Below are 16,375 nucleotides of genomic sequence, written 5' to 3' on the forward strand. Positions count from 1 at the left end.
GGGTGACAGGCAATCAGCTGGGACCAGGAAGCAGCTCCTAAGCACATGAGGAAAAACCATGCAAGGTTCATCCAGTCCTGCACTCTGCACACACTCAGTGGCAAGCCAGCTGCCCACAGGATCCCTCCAGCAGGAGGGGCGCAAGACCTTCACCTACCAAGCTCCCTAGCAAACGGTGCATGCAAGCATTTCGCCTGTGGAAAAGGAGGCGGCACACAGCCAGCAGGTCTAGTAGCCACAGGCAGCCCCCTCCTCCTGCTGCATGAACACATCCAATCCCCCCTTAAAGTCACCCGGATTGGCAGCCACCACCATTTCCCATGGCAGCAAATTCCACCATTTAACTGTATGCTGTGTGAATATTTCAATGCATGAATAGAAACCTGTTCTGTTTCCCTTTCCTACTCTGTCTCTAGACTTGTAAGCCGCCCTGAAACGTTCTGTAGGGAACAGGATAGAAAAGCTTTTAATAAATGAATAGACCTGCTATTCCTTCCCCACCCCAACACCTCCCACCGAGCTCTTCAGCAACCAGGTCCCCAGAGTAGCCACTGGGTCAAGCTGCCACATCTCCCATCGGCACCATGTTGTGGTGCTGCCCACTGCAGTTTCCCAACTGCAAAGGTGCCCAACAGTCTAAAACGGTGCAGGGCTAGCCATTTTATTTCCTTCCCTCCTTAAGGACTAGAAACTTTATTTGCACACTGGCTTACGCGGATGCTGTCCATCTCATCCCAGAGCGCTTCTGCCCCCGGAGGTGCTGCAAGACCTCTCTGTGCATCCGTGTTTGAAGCAGCCTCTCCCGCAAGGACACCCCCGCTTGCAAGAAGGAGCGCACGGCCAGGGAAGGGGAAGGCATGCGAGGGCAGGGGAGAACTCAGGCAGAAAGTGACAGGCACGGGGGGCCGCGGGAGGGGGAGCCGAAAGGAGCTCATCCAGGGGCCCGGATGCAACAGCGATCCGCAGGGCCCCCCTCTTGATTTCAGCAGGCGCCCCTGGAGAGAGGGCGGCGGGGCGGGCGGCCGCGCAGCGACGCGGGGCTGCAGCCCCCGTGGCCCCCCGCCCCGACACCGCCTCCGCTCCACCGGACGAGCCCCGCTGGCCCAGCCGCCTCCTCCCGCAGCCGCCGGGGCCGCCGCCTCTTCCCCGGCCTCGCCCCGCGCGCATCCCCGGGGAGGCCTCCCGGCTCGTCCGCAGCAGCCCCGCGGCCCCTTCCTCCGACCCCGCGCGGCTCCGAGGCGCTTTCCCGAAGTGGCTCCGAGGCGCTTTCCCGAAGTGGCTGCAGCTCCCGGACGCCGCGCCGCGCCGCCCCGGGCCCGCGGCGCCCCCGCCTCCAAGCTCACCCGGGCCGCCCGCACCGCCCGGCTGCAAATCCCGCGCCAGCGCACGCACCGCGCAGCGAGGCGCCCCCGCGCCGGGACCGGCCGCCCCTCTCCGCCCTCGCGGCCTTCGCGGCCCGCCAGCACGTGCTCCTCTCCCCCGGAAAGGCCGAGCCAATCGGCAAAGGGGATGCAACGCGGAAGGCGCAATGCCTTATGGGGCATGTAGTTCAGAAGCCCGGAGAGGCAGCCGTCTGTGTTAGGCACCGCGAGCCGGGCAAGGTCGGGTGAAATGCGGCACGTGGAGGAGGAGAAAGACGCAACAAGCAAGCCAGGGAGCAGCTGTGCTCCTCTGACATCCTTGCAAGACGGAGGAGGGACATGGTGTCCCTCTAAGCTGTCACGAAGAAGAAGGTCAAGATCTCCTCTCGTTCATCCCAGAGTGAAGGAAGTGGACTAAGAGAAACATAGAAACAGGGCGAATCAGAAGGGGCCTCCCGGGCCATCTAGTCTGACCCCCGGCTCCAGCCAGCTTCACTCATGACATGCCCACCATGTGGACGTCCAGCCTATCCTTGAACACCCGCACCGATGGGGCTTCAGCCACCTCTCGTGGAAGCCCATTCCTTACCCTCGGGGTCCTGACTGTCAGGAAGCAGTAACCCTCTGCCATTGCAAACTCTGTGGACACCGATCGCTACCAAGTCGGTGGCTTCGGTTCTTTGCTTGGTCCCCTTCTTGTCTGGGTCATGCAGTCCAACGGTTGGACTACAACTGCAGACGGGAAAATCCAGTGCTTTTTTTGTAAGAAAAAAGGTGCCGGGACTCATGAAATTATCTACCTTTCACATGTAGTCCATCACTGTACACACACCCACACACGCCAGTTGTGTAACGAAACGTAACGGTCGCCGCTCGCAGTAAGCACTCAGCGCGCAACCACACGACCAATCACAAGCCGAGCAGCGCCATCACAACCAGCGCGGACGAAGTGTGCACGCATCGGACTCGACACACAAGCAGCCCGCACGCACCGTTTTAATGATTTTGCCGCCGACCTGCTGTGCTCGACAGGGCGATTCGAATCCGCATGGATTTCCTTTTAAAACTTGGAAAATCTGTTGGAAAAAAGTGCCGCAACTCCGTTCTGGTGTGTTCTATGACAAAAAAAGCACTGGGAAAATCCCTATTGAACTGAGCCCATGGCGAAAAAGACCAGTGGCTAAGCCAGTGTCGTTTGTGCAATTCACCAGCCTTGCCCTAGTAATAGGCGAGTGAATCAATGGAGCAAGTCACCCGCCGAATGCGTGAATCCATCAGTGCGGCTCCAGCCTGGATAAAATCCTTCCTTTCTTTGTCTGACTGGTCTCCTGTGCTTTGAGGAGCTGCATCAACTCTAGAGCTGAAACCTTTCCTATCATCATCATCATCATCATCATCATCATTATTATTATTATTAGAACATTTCTATGCCGCCCCTTGCCGAAGCCTCGGGGCGGCTTACAACATAATAAAATACTATATAAAAATAACAATATAAAATTAAAATTAATAGTATAAAATAAATAAAGAATATAAACGATATAAAAGAAGTTATAAAGGAAACGTTATAAAAGAAAAGAAAGGAAGTCGCCCTGGCCAGATAAATAAGTAAATGTTGTTAACAATTAAAATGACGTTTAAATAAAAAAAAAAAATCATGGCTTTTCCGTTTGGAGCAGCCCATGTTGCCAAGGAGCTGGGAGCACTTATTTTTCACCAGACTCCCTAAAATGCAGAAGGCTGTCCTGAGCAATGGAAAAGAGTGGACCACACGCCTTATTAAGGAGAAATTTCTTGTTATTGGAGCAATGGTAAGATGTTCTGTAAAGGAGGCAGGAGAGTGTGGAATTAAAGATGGGGAGATAAATAATCATTGCCTTCCTGGAAGAGGGGACAAAAGAGCAAAATACTTCAATTTCCAGCGTTCTTTGCTAGCAGGGAAACTTTTATAAAACAAAATGGGTTCAGAGATTAAAAGCACACGCTGTACACTGGAGTGAATAGGAAAAGGGTGAGAGTCTTTTAGCTGGTCTCCTGACAGAAGGAAATAGAATGTACCAGGGATCCATTTTTGAAAGATCATGTGCTGAAATTGAAGCGGTTCTAGGGGGTACTATTTATCTCTGATATGGAAAAGAAGGCCTTGTCCCTCTTCTTTGACTGAGGTTCCTAGGTGATTGCTCAATCAGCCATTATAGTTTGCCATTTGGAAGGAATTTCATCCTAAATTGGAGAATGACAAAGCAGAAAGCCCCAACAGCAGAGCTGTTTTTACTTTTCCTGTGTCTTCACAGAGTTATTCAGCACCACCAATGTGCCCGGAGTCGTAATGAGTACCAGAAAGCAGGAGCCCTGAGGAACTTACACATGAAAATGCGCATCACCCAACATGGCATCTCATGGGGAGCTGCATTCATAGCATCAGTCATTCATGTTCCCCATATCATCTTTTCTGAACCTTGTCAGAATGGAATAGACCTATGCAGGACTTCAGTTTTCCTTCTCTGAATGCATATTTACGTGGCTGGCAAAGCAAACCTGCACCTGTAACAGAGAGGAGATAGAGATTGCCAGTCTTGCAAAAACATCCTTTCGAATTCAAGAGTGACCGTTGACATCAAAGTGTGGTGTACACCCCACTCCCTGAGTGGTGAAACACTTTGTAAACCCAGGATCAAGGTTAGGCAGGGCTGGGTACCTGTGGAGCATCCGCCACTTGCAAAAAAGGCGAAGGACCTAATGCTTGGAAATGAAAGATGAGCGCCTTTTGGCCCACGTGCATCTCCAAGCTCTGCCAGGAATCTCATTTAGACACGAACAATGGCTGGGCAACAGCCACTCGCTTCTCTGATGGAGAAACCAATGGATCGGCAATCTCAGGCTGTGTAACAAAGGAAGGGTAGCAACTCTTGTCTAGACAGCATACTAAAAAGCAGAGACATCACCCTGCCAACAAAAGTGCGTATAGTCCAGGTGATGGTTTTCCCAGTTGCAATGCATGGCTGTGAAAGATGGACCAGAAGGAAGGCTGAGCGCCGAAGGATTGTGGCCTTTGAACTGTGGTGCTGGCGGAGACTCCAGCGAGTCCCTTGGACCTCAAGGCGATCAAAGCGGTCGGTCCTAGAGGAGATCAGCCCTGACTGCTCTTTAGAAGGCCAGATCCTGAAGATGACACTCATTTACTCTGGCCACCTCATGAGAAGGAAGGACTCCCTGGAGAAGAGCCTGATGCTGGGAAGAATCGATGGCAAAAGAAGAAGGGGACGGCAGAGGATGAGGTGGCTGGATGGCGTCACTGAAGCAGCTGGTGTGAGCTGGGGTGGACTCCAGGGGATGGTGGAGGGCAGGAAGGCCTGGAGGAATGTTGTCCATGGGGTCACGATGGGTCGGACGCAACTTTGCAATTAACAACAACAACAGCAAGCAACTCTTGAGTAAGGGGGATTCCAGGTGAGTCCTTCCTGTTTCATTCACAGACTTTTACTTCCACGATGCCATCGTCCTGTCTTTCAACTGGACAAAGAAGCAAACAAAACACCCGTCAATTGGGGGGGAAATGGGCACCTGGCCTTTGACAGGTAGCAGTTGGAGCTAAGAGACTGGAAGAACCCGTGAGGATAAGCTCGTGCCCCTGCAATGCGAGGGAGCTCCAACTGTCCTCTTCATGCACACCTGTTTATAATTTTGACATGAGCTGCTGGAGAAGATTCATGCAAGCAAAATGTATCTGGCAATTGGAGGGCAATGCAGCCAACCACCTATTGATATTTAAACACTTTTTCAAAAGACTTTCCTTATTTGAAGGTATACATTTTATTAGATCATTCTGCCTGAGTGTTTGAGGAAAAATGGGACCAGGCTTGGGAGCCTGCAGCCTGATCCGACCATACTGTGATTGTGGTGTATCGAGTTACGTCAGCGCAGCATTGAGAACTATATTCTTTTACTCTTGCTTCTGAATTTTAGAGACAGACAAAGAATGCCAAAGTGTTTTCATATCCTCCTTGAGACATACTTGCTTTTTTGATTTTACCAAAGAGCTGTCTTTTCCTTATGTGTCAGCTACACAGGTAGCAATTTATCAATTTCACTCTTTCTGCTGCAAACAGAGCACTCAAGGCGAAAGCTCCAAACAACTTTCTTACAGAAAAACCAATGCTATGATGTGTCAGGATCTCCCCAGCATTGATGGAGAATTATTTAAATCAATTTATTTAATTTATTCCAAGTAGTCTTCAGCAACCTGTCATCTGTGCAGGTGAAAGGGCAACAGTTCCAGAGATTTGAACAAAACAGTCCTATGAGACACACAAAAAAGCAATAAAACACAATCACCATAATATGATGACTGAAAGCCAGAAAATACAGTTCAAGATAGATCAATATAATTCAGCCAAACATGCTGGGCAAGTGAGAACATTTTAACTTGGCACCAGCAGATCCCATTTTCATAGCTGGCAAGATGGAGAACTATGGTGCAGAAGTGGTTAGAGCAATGGAAAACTTCTTTGGCCTACAACTTCCATCAGCCCCAGTCAGCAGAGCCAATGCCGAGGAAGCATGGAAATGGTAGGCAGAACATGTGAAGGGTTGCAGATTGCCAGCCAATCGGCCAGAGTAGTCTATTTAGACTAAGACTAAATAGTCCTGGATTAGATCCTCCACTCGATCACGGAGTTTGCTGGATGTGAGAGTTACAGCCAGGCAAATAATCAGGATCAAAGTAAGTCAGAACCAAAAGGAAAGCCAGATGTCAGAAATAAAGAACAAGACAGGGTAAATTAGGGAGAGTAAACCAGATGTTACGTAGCTCCGGGCCCAGAAATATGGTAAGTTCTCACATTCAGCTGTCAGTCCAAGCAAAGGGTAGTCCGTGTGAGTCTGCCTTCAGACATGTTTTGGATGCTGCAGTTGTCCCAGTGGATTGAGGTTGATAGAACTGCCCGGGAGATCTGAATATATAACACCAGTTCTGGCCCAGTGACACCAGTGGCCTCCATGTCTCCAAGCCCGGTTCAATATGCTGGCTTTGACCTAGAAAGCCTTAGAGGCTTAGGACTACAATATCTGATGGAGCACCTTCCCACTGAGAACATGGCTGGAGCTGTTATCGGAGGCCCTTCCTCAGGTGACTTTTCCAAGAGGGTAGAGGATGGGAATGAGGGCAAGGGCATTCCAGTGGCAGCTTCCGCACTGTGGAACCCTTTCCCCACTGGAGGACATCTGGTGCCAACGTTATCTTTTCAGCATCAGGTTAAGACCACCCCCTGCTCCCAGGGATCTGATAGCACTTTTTACTTCCCTAGTTTTATCTGCTTGGCTGCTCTTAAGTCTTTTTGAAAGTTTAAAGTATTTATGAAAGCTTTGGAGTACATTTTTTGGCATATGGTTATATTTTGCAACTTTTGTTAACGGCCCAGAGAGCTTTGCTATTGCAAGCCCTCTCTGGAATGGCCGGCAGGGGGGAGCTGGGGGGGGGGGGCGTTCATCCAGGGACAGCTTGGATAGGTGAAGTTCATCCAGGGCCTGAGGGCTTTTTGCCGCAGCCTCCAGAGGTTCTCTTGCCACTCAGCCATACTGGAGTGTGTGACTGCAGAAACCCACTTTAGCCATTTCAGAAGGACGGAGGAGAGCAGCTCCTTAGAGGAGAATCTGCCGAGCTCCGTGATGTTTCCCTCCCTCCAAGTCTTCTCCTTGCCACTCCCACTTGGGACAGTGGAACATACTGAAAGCATGGAGCCAAAAGAAAGGAAGCTGAACGCTTGGAAAGGATGGAGCGAAAGCTACAATTTCCTTCAGAGAAGAATGTCATGGAAAACATGCCGTCCCTGCTGGGCTAGTCTCCTGTGCAGCCAAAATTTGCAGCGGCAGAACAATGCTCTGCGTGCTTTTCTACATGGGTTGGGGATGGGGACTTGGGTCATCTTGTCCTTTGCCCCAGGCAGCAAGGTGTCCTGGGATGGCCTTCAGTGCTGTAGGGAAGAGCGGCCCCAACCCATATTCAGAAAAGCATCAAGTTGACTTCTGAATGTCAGAAGACGTAAGCTTTGGAGGCAGATGCGTAAAATGCATATAGATATGAACTGACTCGCTAATCAAAAACAACCATTTTGTGTACATTGGATGTGGGGAAGGGTATTTAGAAGCACAGCAGGTTGAATCATAATCTACTTAGGGAGACTTGTTTGCTATTTGCTACTAATCACATCCTGTCTAGGGCTTTATTAACACCATCTCTGGTCAACTGATAATACAAATCTGTTTTGATAGTGGATTTTTTCAACCCCACCGAAAGGAAGATTAGCCCAATAACTTTGAAAAACTGGATTTGATTCTGCTTCCAAAGACAATGCGGTTTTTGGGGGGAGCGGGGAGGAAATCATGATTTTCCCTGTTCACTGTTGGCCGTCTGTCTGTCTGTCTGCTCGTCCGTCCATCCAAATGAAATTTGAGGTGCAGTCTATGCTTTCCAGGGGAAAACTCACAAGCCAAGATAGTCAATTAACCCCAAGCCATCAATAAGCAAGGATTGCTGCCACAGGGACACGGGCTCAGATGGACAGAAGCGGTCAGCAACCTCCGTAGAAATAGCCCAGAGGTCCACCACCACTAGCAACCTGCTCCTGCTGCCTGAAGCAGCCATCCCTCACTGTCTAGGATCGGCCCAGCGAAGAGCAAGACAAAGCGGGGATTCACACGGGTCAGCCGTGGCAATAAGCCCTGGGGTGGGGTCTTTTGAGAGCAGCACATGGCCCACCCAAAAGACGGTCAGGCTTACTGAGGGTTGTCACCTTCCTTCTTGGTCTGCCAGATGGCAACCCCGGGGACTTTGGGGCTCAAGCTGCTCATCCTACTATGATCAGGAGTGAAGGGGGAACGGGGGGGGGGGGGGGCTGGCTGCAGGGGCAGCTCATGGTTGTAGCAGGAAAGAGCAGGGAGACAGGGATGGCTGCCCCGCCATGCTGCTTTGGCATCAGTGGGGCAACTGGCACAGGCTGCAGCTCTGGCCGGTAAGGGATCCCTCCCCACTTTTGCCAGTGGCTCACTGGGGGCCACAGCCCACATTCAAGGAAGGTTATCTGGGCTTGGACAAAATGGCAGCCCACCATGGGTAAAACAAACCCTATTACAGACCATGTGTTTGGCTTGGGGCCCGGCCATCTAAAGGACCATCTGTAGCTATATATACCCACCTGTCCCCTCAGATCAGCTCAGGAGGCCCTTCTACAAGAACCGTCCCGCAGGGAGATGAGAGGGGTGGCAACCAGGCGAAGGGCCCCCCATCTTTGGAACTCCCTCCCTCGGGAAAGTCGCCTGGCACCATCTTTATTTTCCTTTCGGCGCCAGGCAAAGTCATACCGTTTTAGGAATTCTTTTACACACTTAGCCTGAATACTGCGGCCCCTTTTTATATTGCTTTCATAGATGTTTTAATTCATTGTGTTTTAATTAGTTTTAATGTGTTTTACTTCGTTAATATGTTTTATGTATCTGGGTATCTAAAGGAACTCTTGTGTCCATATATGCCCTCCTGCCCCTTGAGATCAGAAACAGATGCCCTTCTCCGGGAACCCTCTGTGAATGATATTAGGAGGGTGAATACCCGGAGGAGGGCCTTCTCTGTGGTGGTGCCCCATCTATGGAATGCGCTCCCCAGAGAGGTCCGCCTGGCGCCGTCGTTATTTGTTTTTCGGCACCAGGCTAAGACCTTTTTATTTAAAACTTATTTTAAGTGTTAATTTATTATGTAGGATTTTAAAAAAATTTAAGCCGAGATGCACCGGGTTTTAATATTTTTAGTGTATAATTTTTGTATAATTTTGTATGTTTTTGTTTTTGTTGTGAGCCTCCCCGAGGCTTTGTTGCGATGGGGGCGGCATAGAAATGTTTTAAATGAATAAATAAATAAGTATTGTAAACCACCTAGGAAGGCCTCGGCAGTTATAGGCAGCCTATAAATACATGTATGTATGAATGAATAAATAAAAGTGTTCTCAGAATAGCTACCCTAAGGAAACTGGTCTGGGTTCAGACAACATGACAACCAACCATGGCTTGTTGCCCGTGGTTGGCTTTTGTGTTGTGTGCTGGAGATCAATGTGTAAAAAGAACCACTGGCTGGGGGACCGAGACAGTGGGAAGGAAAGGAACCAGAATTAATTATGGGCTCCACAGGCACTAGGGTGGCCTTGTGTTCTGCTTTGCAGGGAACACTCCTCTGCTCGAAGGCATCCTCCGTTCGACAGTCTTGTCCAAAGCTGTTCTGAAGACGATGAAAGCTGGGAAGGGATAGCCAAGGAGCGGCCTTGAGGTTGCCTCGACCCCCGCCGAGCAGGCCCACAGGCAAGTGGATCAGGAGGACATGCCTGGCATTCCTGTTTAAATCAGACAAGTCATTGCCTAAATTTGTATACACGTAAGCAAATCTTTCCTAATGTTATGCGACGCAATTCTCTGTCCTCTTTCGTCCTCTGCTTTGGTGAGACTCATCTCCTGTGTTGCTTGTGCATAAGGGGCCCAGGACCTGCAAAAGTTACAACAGACCCTGCGTGCCAAGCTACCAGGCATGAGTTCCAGGCCCCGACCACACCACCCCGACCCCCCTTGACAGGCAATTGCAGCTGCAGAAGACTCCGTACACCCCAAAGCCGGCTTTGCGCACGTAGCCTTGGAAGGCTGGAACAGTCCTATTCCTCTGCATTACTCCTTTCCCTAGGGATGAGAAAACAAACAGCCGAGCCCTGCAAATGACCCTTGATTTCGCTCTTTATTGATTAACTCGAGGGTCCAACCGAGTGGATTACATTGCCGGCATTCAGCCCCGCATATGGTTCCTGAAAGGTTCTTGTTGTATGGCCTTGTCTATATTGTGCAGCTAATGACACCAGTAATCACAGAGTGTTATATTTAGGATTGAATTACTGTAAAAGAGCGGCAACCACACGTCAGATGCTTTCTGGCGGCTATTACAAGCCCCATTCTGCTCGCGCCCCAAATGGGTTTGTTATATACAAAGTATCCACAGGGTGTTTTATGTCTTCCAGAAAGTAAAGGAGGCAGCCATGCTATTGATCGGCAGCCAGGTACCACCGGAGAGTAGCTGGAAGGAGGTGGAAAAGTGAGGGAGGAATGAAGAGGAGGCGGCGAGGCGGTGGCGCTTCAGCTGGAGAATAAATTAACCTTCCATCAACAAGAGAGGTTCCATCTGCGGACAGAGGAGAGAATGAAAGTTATGATAGATGGGTAATGCTTCTTCCTTGGTAAACGGCTAAAAGGTTTGTTTCCAATTCATGTTGCAATTCCTCATCTCGCCCCAAAAGTCAAACATGCCAATGAAATTTAAGACGGTGGCTGCGGAACTTTTTGTGATCTGCAGTCCGCATCGCCCGTGTTTAATGGGCCTATGAACTGAAAAGCAAACAAGTCAATATAAACCGAACTGGCGAGGGGATCCATATGTAGAGGTGATTGGAAGTCCGTGTGGTTCAGTCTGGTGTGATGCAGCCCTATTTCCTATCGGGGTTAATGAGCGTCACTGTTGGGGTTTGCGAGTCACAGGCAGCAGAGCGTGGCTGGTGGGACTGCCAGATTAGGAATGGAAAATCCGTCTAGGATCCGGGTCTCCTGGGCTTGCCAGGCTCCTTTTCTGTGGCCAGGGAGCAGGCTGAAATCAAGCTGGGAAACGCCAGTGGAGGCCTTCTTTGCGCAGAGTGCATGAAGTAAGCAGTTATTTGCATGAAGTGTGGAAATGCGCAACGTCCACAAGTCAGAGGTGTGTAGGGGCAGAGCTCCATCTGCACAGCCAGCGTGTGGGCAACTGCGAGCAAGCCCGGCACGCGGATGTGCAAGCTACATCCCATGAGCGCTTGTGGACTCGCTCTCGGCTCCGCTCGCTTTGCAAGACCAGGGTGAGCATCGGCGGCGCTCCACAAAAGGTGAGAGACCAGCCTAGCTAACTTCAACTTATACCCCACCACCTCTTCTGTCTTTTATAATAATTGGGGAGCGATCCCAATGCTTAGGTAGAAATGTTTAGGTAGAAAAAAGCCTTGCAATTCCCCTCATGCCCCATCAGCTTAAAGAAGGGAAGATGGAGCAGGTATGCAACACCTTCTCACAGGAGCCCGACGTCCGGAAGCATCTTCATCCCCAGAGCGATGCAGGGATTCCTGCCCACCAGAGCCCCCCAATTGGGAAGTTCTGCACACGCTACTTAAGGGAGATTTGCTGTTCCTCTCGCTTTTGAACAGGATCTTGTCGCCTGCTGGTGGCATTAGGGCGGGTTTAAGGTCCAAAGAGGCAAACGACATGTTGGAATCAGAAAGTGATTGGGTTACTATGGAGTTTGCCAGTTTTTACCGGGCCACACTGTTGCTAGCTCTGCAGCAGACCAGAGGTTGAGGTACCGACAGGTGTGCCCCGTGGGCACGGGGCGATGGCAGGAATTGTGCCCCGTGTGCTGTACAAGCAGCACCCCTTCTCCCGGCAGCAGGGTGAGTGGGGGAGAAGGCTGGTGCTGCGAATGGCAGGTGGCACACCTGCTCACACCTGCCCTTTACCATGTCCTGCACCTGCTCCAAATGGGGAAGTTTGCCTGTTCCGCCCATGGGGTCTGTGAGCGTTCGGCAGGCTTCCACCGGGCTCGGCTCACTTCGTAGGACCAGGCCAAGCTCAAGGGGAAGCCCGAGGAGGCTGGAAGGGTGGGTTCCAAAAGGGTTTGTCCCAACCTTAATGCAGATATTCGAGACACTTGTATGGCCATGAGATGCTGTCTAGACCGCCATAGGAAAACTTGGACATGTGCTCCCATGTCAAAGCTGGGATTTCAAATTCGGAGCACCCTCGTTTCCCCATTCGTTCCATGGTGGTGGCAGCTCTGTGGTTGGACAAATGCGTTTGGAGCTGGTGGTGAGGGTGCAGGACGGGGGGAGGATGGGGGCTCCACCAGGATGCCAGTATCCAGGCAGAACTTCAGCCTGCCCTCCTTGTGGCCGAATTGTCTTCCCCTCCCGGCTCCTCCCCCCATCGCTGCAAGCAATGGCCGCCGTCCTCTGAGTCTGGGGCATTATGGGCCCCCTCACTGGATCATGCTGCACTCTGTTTCCTGCTTTTTAGGCGCAGGAGCAGCCCGGATGGTATTTTGGGGGTCAGTTGGCAAGCCTATTAGGAATTTTGCTCCTGCCTCTTCCATAGGAGCCCAAGCATCCAGGAATTTAGCAGTTACAGCTCAATGCCAGGAAAACTCCTCAAACACGCATCTTGTGCATGCGGGGCTGCTGTCGATCGTGCATAAGTGGGACCGTTAAACTGATGAGAAGCCTGGCGTGTACTTCTGAGCACAACACACCGCATAAGGCACGGTTAAACAGCCTTCTTGAAGAAGCTCGGCGCTCGAGCCTTTTTCGCGCGAATGCCGCACAGGCAGTGCGCCAGAGTCACCAAGAGATGGCAATGCAGCGCAGTAAAAGGTGCCCGCTGGCATCCAAGTATTCCGAAAGGACAATTTTATCCCTGAAAGGCTTGTTTTGATTTTTCTAAACCAATTTTTTTTCTATTGGAAAGATGATATTTTCCCAGCCATCTCTCTTTGCAGAACTCCTTTCGAAACATAATGTGTTCATTAAGTTCTCTTTTATTTTCCTATATAAAGCCTGCAGTTACTGCGTTCACTGGACATTTTGAAAGATCTGTGCTTTGCTACCTCTTACTGCTTCAAATATAGTTTACAGTTTTCACAAGTTTTAAAAAATAGAGCACATTATGATTTTTCAAGGAGTACAAAATGCTTTGGGAGGAGAACTTCATGGGAAGATTAATTGACGCACCAAGTCACACTATTACCAATTTTAAAATGGGAAGCATAATGTTTTGCCATCAAGTACAAATACCAAACATGTCCACTTAAATGCCGAGCCAGGCTTGTCTGCGAATGATAATATTCTAAGGACACGAGGATAAAGGAGAATCATTCTTTATCCTTCCAAGTGCAGGGGAAACTGTTACACAATTAAATAAATGTATTCTTCATTTGGTGATGGAGCCTTTCTAGCTAAATGGATGAAGGAGCAGCCATATCCAGATTTCATCATCATGGGCAGACAGGAACTAGGAGTGAGAAATTGTACAGGAAGCGACTCTGTTCAGAAGCTCCAGGCATGAGAAAACTGGTCTGGGTGGAGGCAATCCTTGAAGGAATAGATGTCCAGTCCATTCAAGGCTTAAAATATTCAAAGCAGCACCTTAATATTGGCTTGGAGTTGTCCTGGCAGCTGTCCCAGCTCATGTGGTCACATGAGCCGCATTCTGCCCCAATAGAAGTAATGGATCTCCTCATGAGAAAATTGAAGCTGTCCTACTTGGGCACATCTTGAGAAGGCAGGACTCCCTGGAGAAGACCATCATGCAAGGGAAAGTCGAAGGCAGAAGAACTAAGCAAAGACTAAATATGAGATGGATTGATTAGCGAAGGAGCCAAAAGTGGACTCGATGGAGATGTATGGTTGGCTACAGAATGATGCTCATCAGTGGCAGCTTCTCAAACTGGGGGAGGCTACAAGTGGGGTGCTGCAGGGTTCAGTCCTGGGCCCAGTGCACGTCAGAGTTTTCATGAATGATTTGCACGAGGAAGTGCAGGAAATGATTGCCAGTTCTGCAGATGACACGAAACTGGGTGGGAGAGCAAATACCCTCGAAGACAGAAGCAAGATTCAAGGTGCTCTTGATAGGGTGGAAAGCTGGGCAGAAAACCACAGACTGGAACTCAAAGGGACAAAGGCCAAGTTCTGCACCTAGGAAAGGGGAGCCAAATGCATCATCACAAGAGGAGGGATACTTGGCTCAACAGCACTGCAAGTGAGAAGGATCTTGGAAATTACACATACTGCAAATGAGTCAACAACACGATGGGGCTGCAAAAAGCGCCAATGCCATTTCAGGCTGCAGTAACAGAAGTCTCACTTTCAAATCATGGGAAGTATGAGTTCCCCTTTACTCCGCACTGGTTAGGCCTCCCCTGGAGTCCTGTGTCCAGTTCTGGGCACCACAGTTTAAGAAGGAAGCTGGAAAGGGTTCAGAGGAGGGCAGCAAGGATGATCTGGGGACTGGAAACAAGGCCCTATGAAAGGAGAGTGAAAGAGCTGGGCACATTTAGCCTGCGAAAGAGAAGACTGAGGGGAGCTAGGGGAGCACTCTTCAAGTACGTGAAAGGTGGTCACAAAGAGTAAAGCCAGGATGTCTTCTGGATCATCCCAGAGTGCAGGACACGGGACAACGGGCTTATGTTCTTGGGAGCCAGATTCTGGCTGGAGATCGGGAAGAACTTCCTGGCTGTTAGAGCAGTACAATAATGGAACCCAAGATCTGGGCTCTCCCACCCTGCAGGCATTCAGGATGCTCCTGGGCAGCCATCTGAGAAGGATGCTTTGCATTGGACTCTTGCGCTGAGCAGGGGGTGGGACCCCAGTGGCGTTCTGTGCCCTCCAGCATTCCTGTTCTGTGAGTCTGTGATCCCATGACTCCATAAAGGAAGCCAAAGCGTGGGATGTGGAAGATATGAGCAGGGCTGTCAAGAACAGGACGTTCTGGAGGAGATGAAATCGCAGGCCTGGAGAAGTGAAGATGGGGATGGAGTCGGTTGACATCTGCAGAAGGTTCCAAGGCCCAGCAACTCCAAGCAGGACAGGGCAGGTGAAACCTGAAGAGCTGCTGCCAGCAGATGCAAATAGTGTCTGGGCTCAAAGCATGGCCGCATAAGAAGCCCCGGTGATGCGTCCGACTGGTTGTGTTGCCCAAAGCAGGGCTGGCTTGAATCCTTTTGGAATCGGTCCCTCCAGCACCCGCAGGCTCCCTCTCATGCTTGGCCTGGTCCGGCGAACTGAGCGAAGTTCTCTGCAGACACTGGCACACGGGGAACCATCCCCAGTGGGATTCCATGCACATCCCTCCCCTGAACCCTGTAGCATGGTTTCCCAGCCATGCACAAGCCATTCGGGCTGGGTTCAGGCAACACGGCAGGCCGGTGCAGCTTATCAACCGCCACGGCTGATGCTGTTGCACAAACCCACACCATGTCTGTGTTCCTCTCAGCCCACACAGTTTATCTGCACAACAATCCTGCAAAGTAGATTAAAGGGAAGACCTTCACTCAGAGGCTCCCATGAACACTTGACTCACCTACAGCCTCCAGTGCCATTTTTCGGCGTATTCAGAAGTTGGCATCTCATGTTCAGCTAGTCTGGAATGATCACCGTACCATGAAGTCATCATGAGTTGGTTCCTAAGAGTTAATTCATACATCCATTATTAATGTGTGCCTGGAAATTCAATTTACTCTCATTAAAGAGTGATTAATAGTAAAGTTTCGGCAGATTACGGTCATGGTACGGCGGCTCTTCCAGTATGCTCAACTTGACAAACGCTTTAAAAAAAAAAAATAATCTGAACTAGCAAGTTCGAGCCATTTTGAAGTTGTCTGGTTTTATGTTCTGGCTGAAAAATTGGCATCTCTGTTGGGAATATTTTGTAATGGGAAGGAAGGGAGAGGGATAGAATTCTTAACTATGAAAATGTCACCTCTCTCTGGTGTCTTTTTGTCATCTGTTCCTTTAAAAATAGGCACAGATGGAAAAACTTAGCATACTGCCATCTTGATGGAACTTGAGAAGGTAGAAAGAGGTGTATCATTCTGTGATCTTGGACTGGGTTTGGGCATGAAATCTCATACTCAAAGACTGAGTATGGCTTTGTTTATTATATTTCTATCCCACCCTTTTTCCTTTCAAGGATCTCAAAGTGGCTTACACAATTCTCCTCCTCCTCTCAATCTTATCTTCACAACAACAATCCTGTGAGGTAGGTTAGGCAGAGGGTTAGTGACAGGCCCAAAGTCACCCAGAGAGGCCCATGGCCCAGTGGGGACTAGAACCCTGACCTCCCAGATTCCAGTCCAGCACTCTAACCACTATACCATATTGTCTCGCCTTTCACTGTAGTGACAAACCAGGGCTTATGAAACA

The 16,375-nt window shown here is 50.0% G+C and overlaps 1 protein-coding gene across 3 annotated transcripts in view; it reads right to left on the bottom strand.

The window, feature by feature from the left end:
* Window positions 1-1,429, bottom strand: part of NARS2 (asparaginyl-tRNA synthetase 2, mitochondrial) — a 50,560-nt gene extending 49,131 nt beyond the window's left edge. The window contains exon 1 of one of the 3 annotated variants that reach the window (XM_044450212.1): window positions 1,393-1,429. The gene's annotated coding sequence lies outside the window, so the exon portion shown is untranslated. Of the gene's footprint in view, window positions 1-713; window positions 946-1,392 lie in introns of those variants that run through there. The other 2 variants (XM_044450214.1, XM_044450213.1) reach the window with 2 other exon arrangements.
* Window positions 1,430-16,375: the final 14,946 nt, after the last annotated feature.

Source organism: Varanus komodoensis, unplaced genomic scaffold (assembly GCF_004798865.1).
Source record: "Varanus komodoensis strain SLA01 unplaced genomic scaffold, ASM479886v1 scaffold63, whole genome shotgun sequence".
In the NCBI taxonomy this organism is placed as follows: domain Eukaryota; kingdom Metazoa; phylum Chordata; class Lepidosauria; order Squamata; family Varanidae; genus Varanus; species Varanus komodoensis.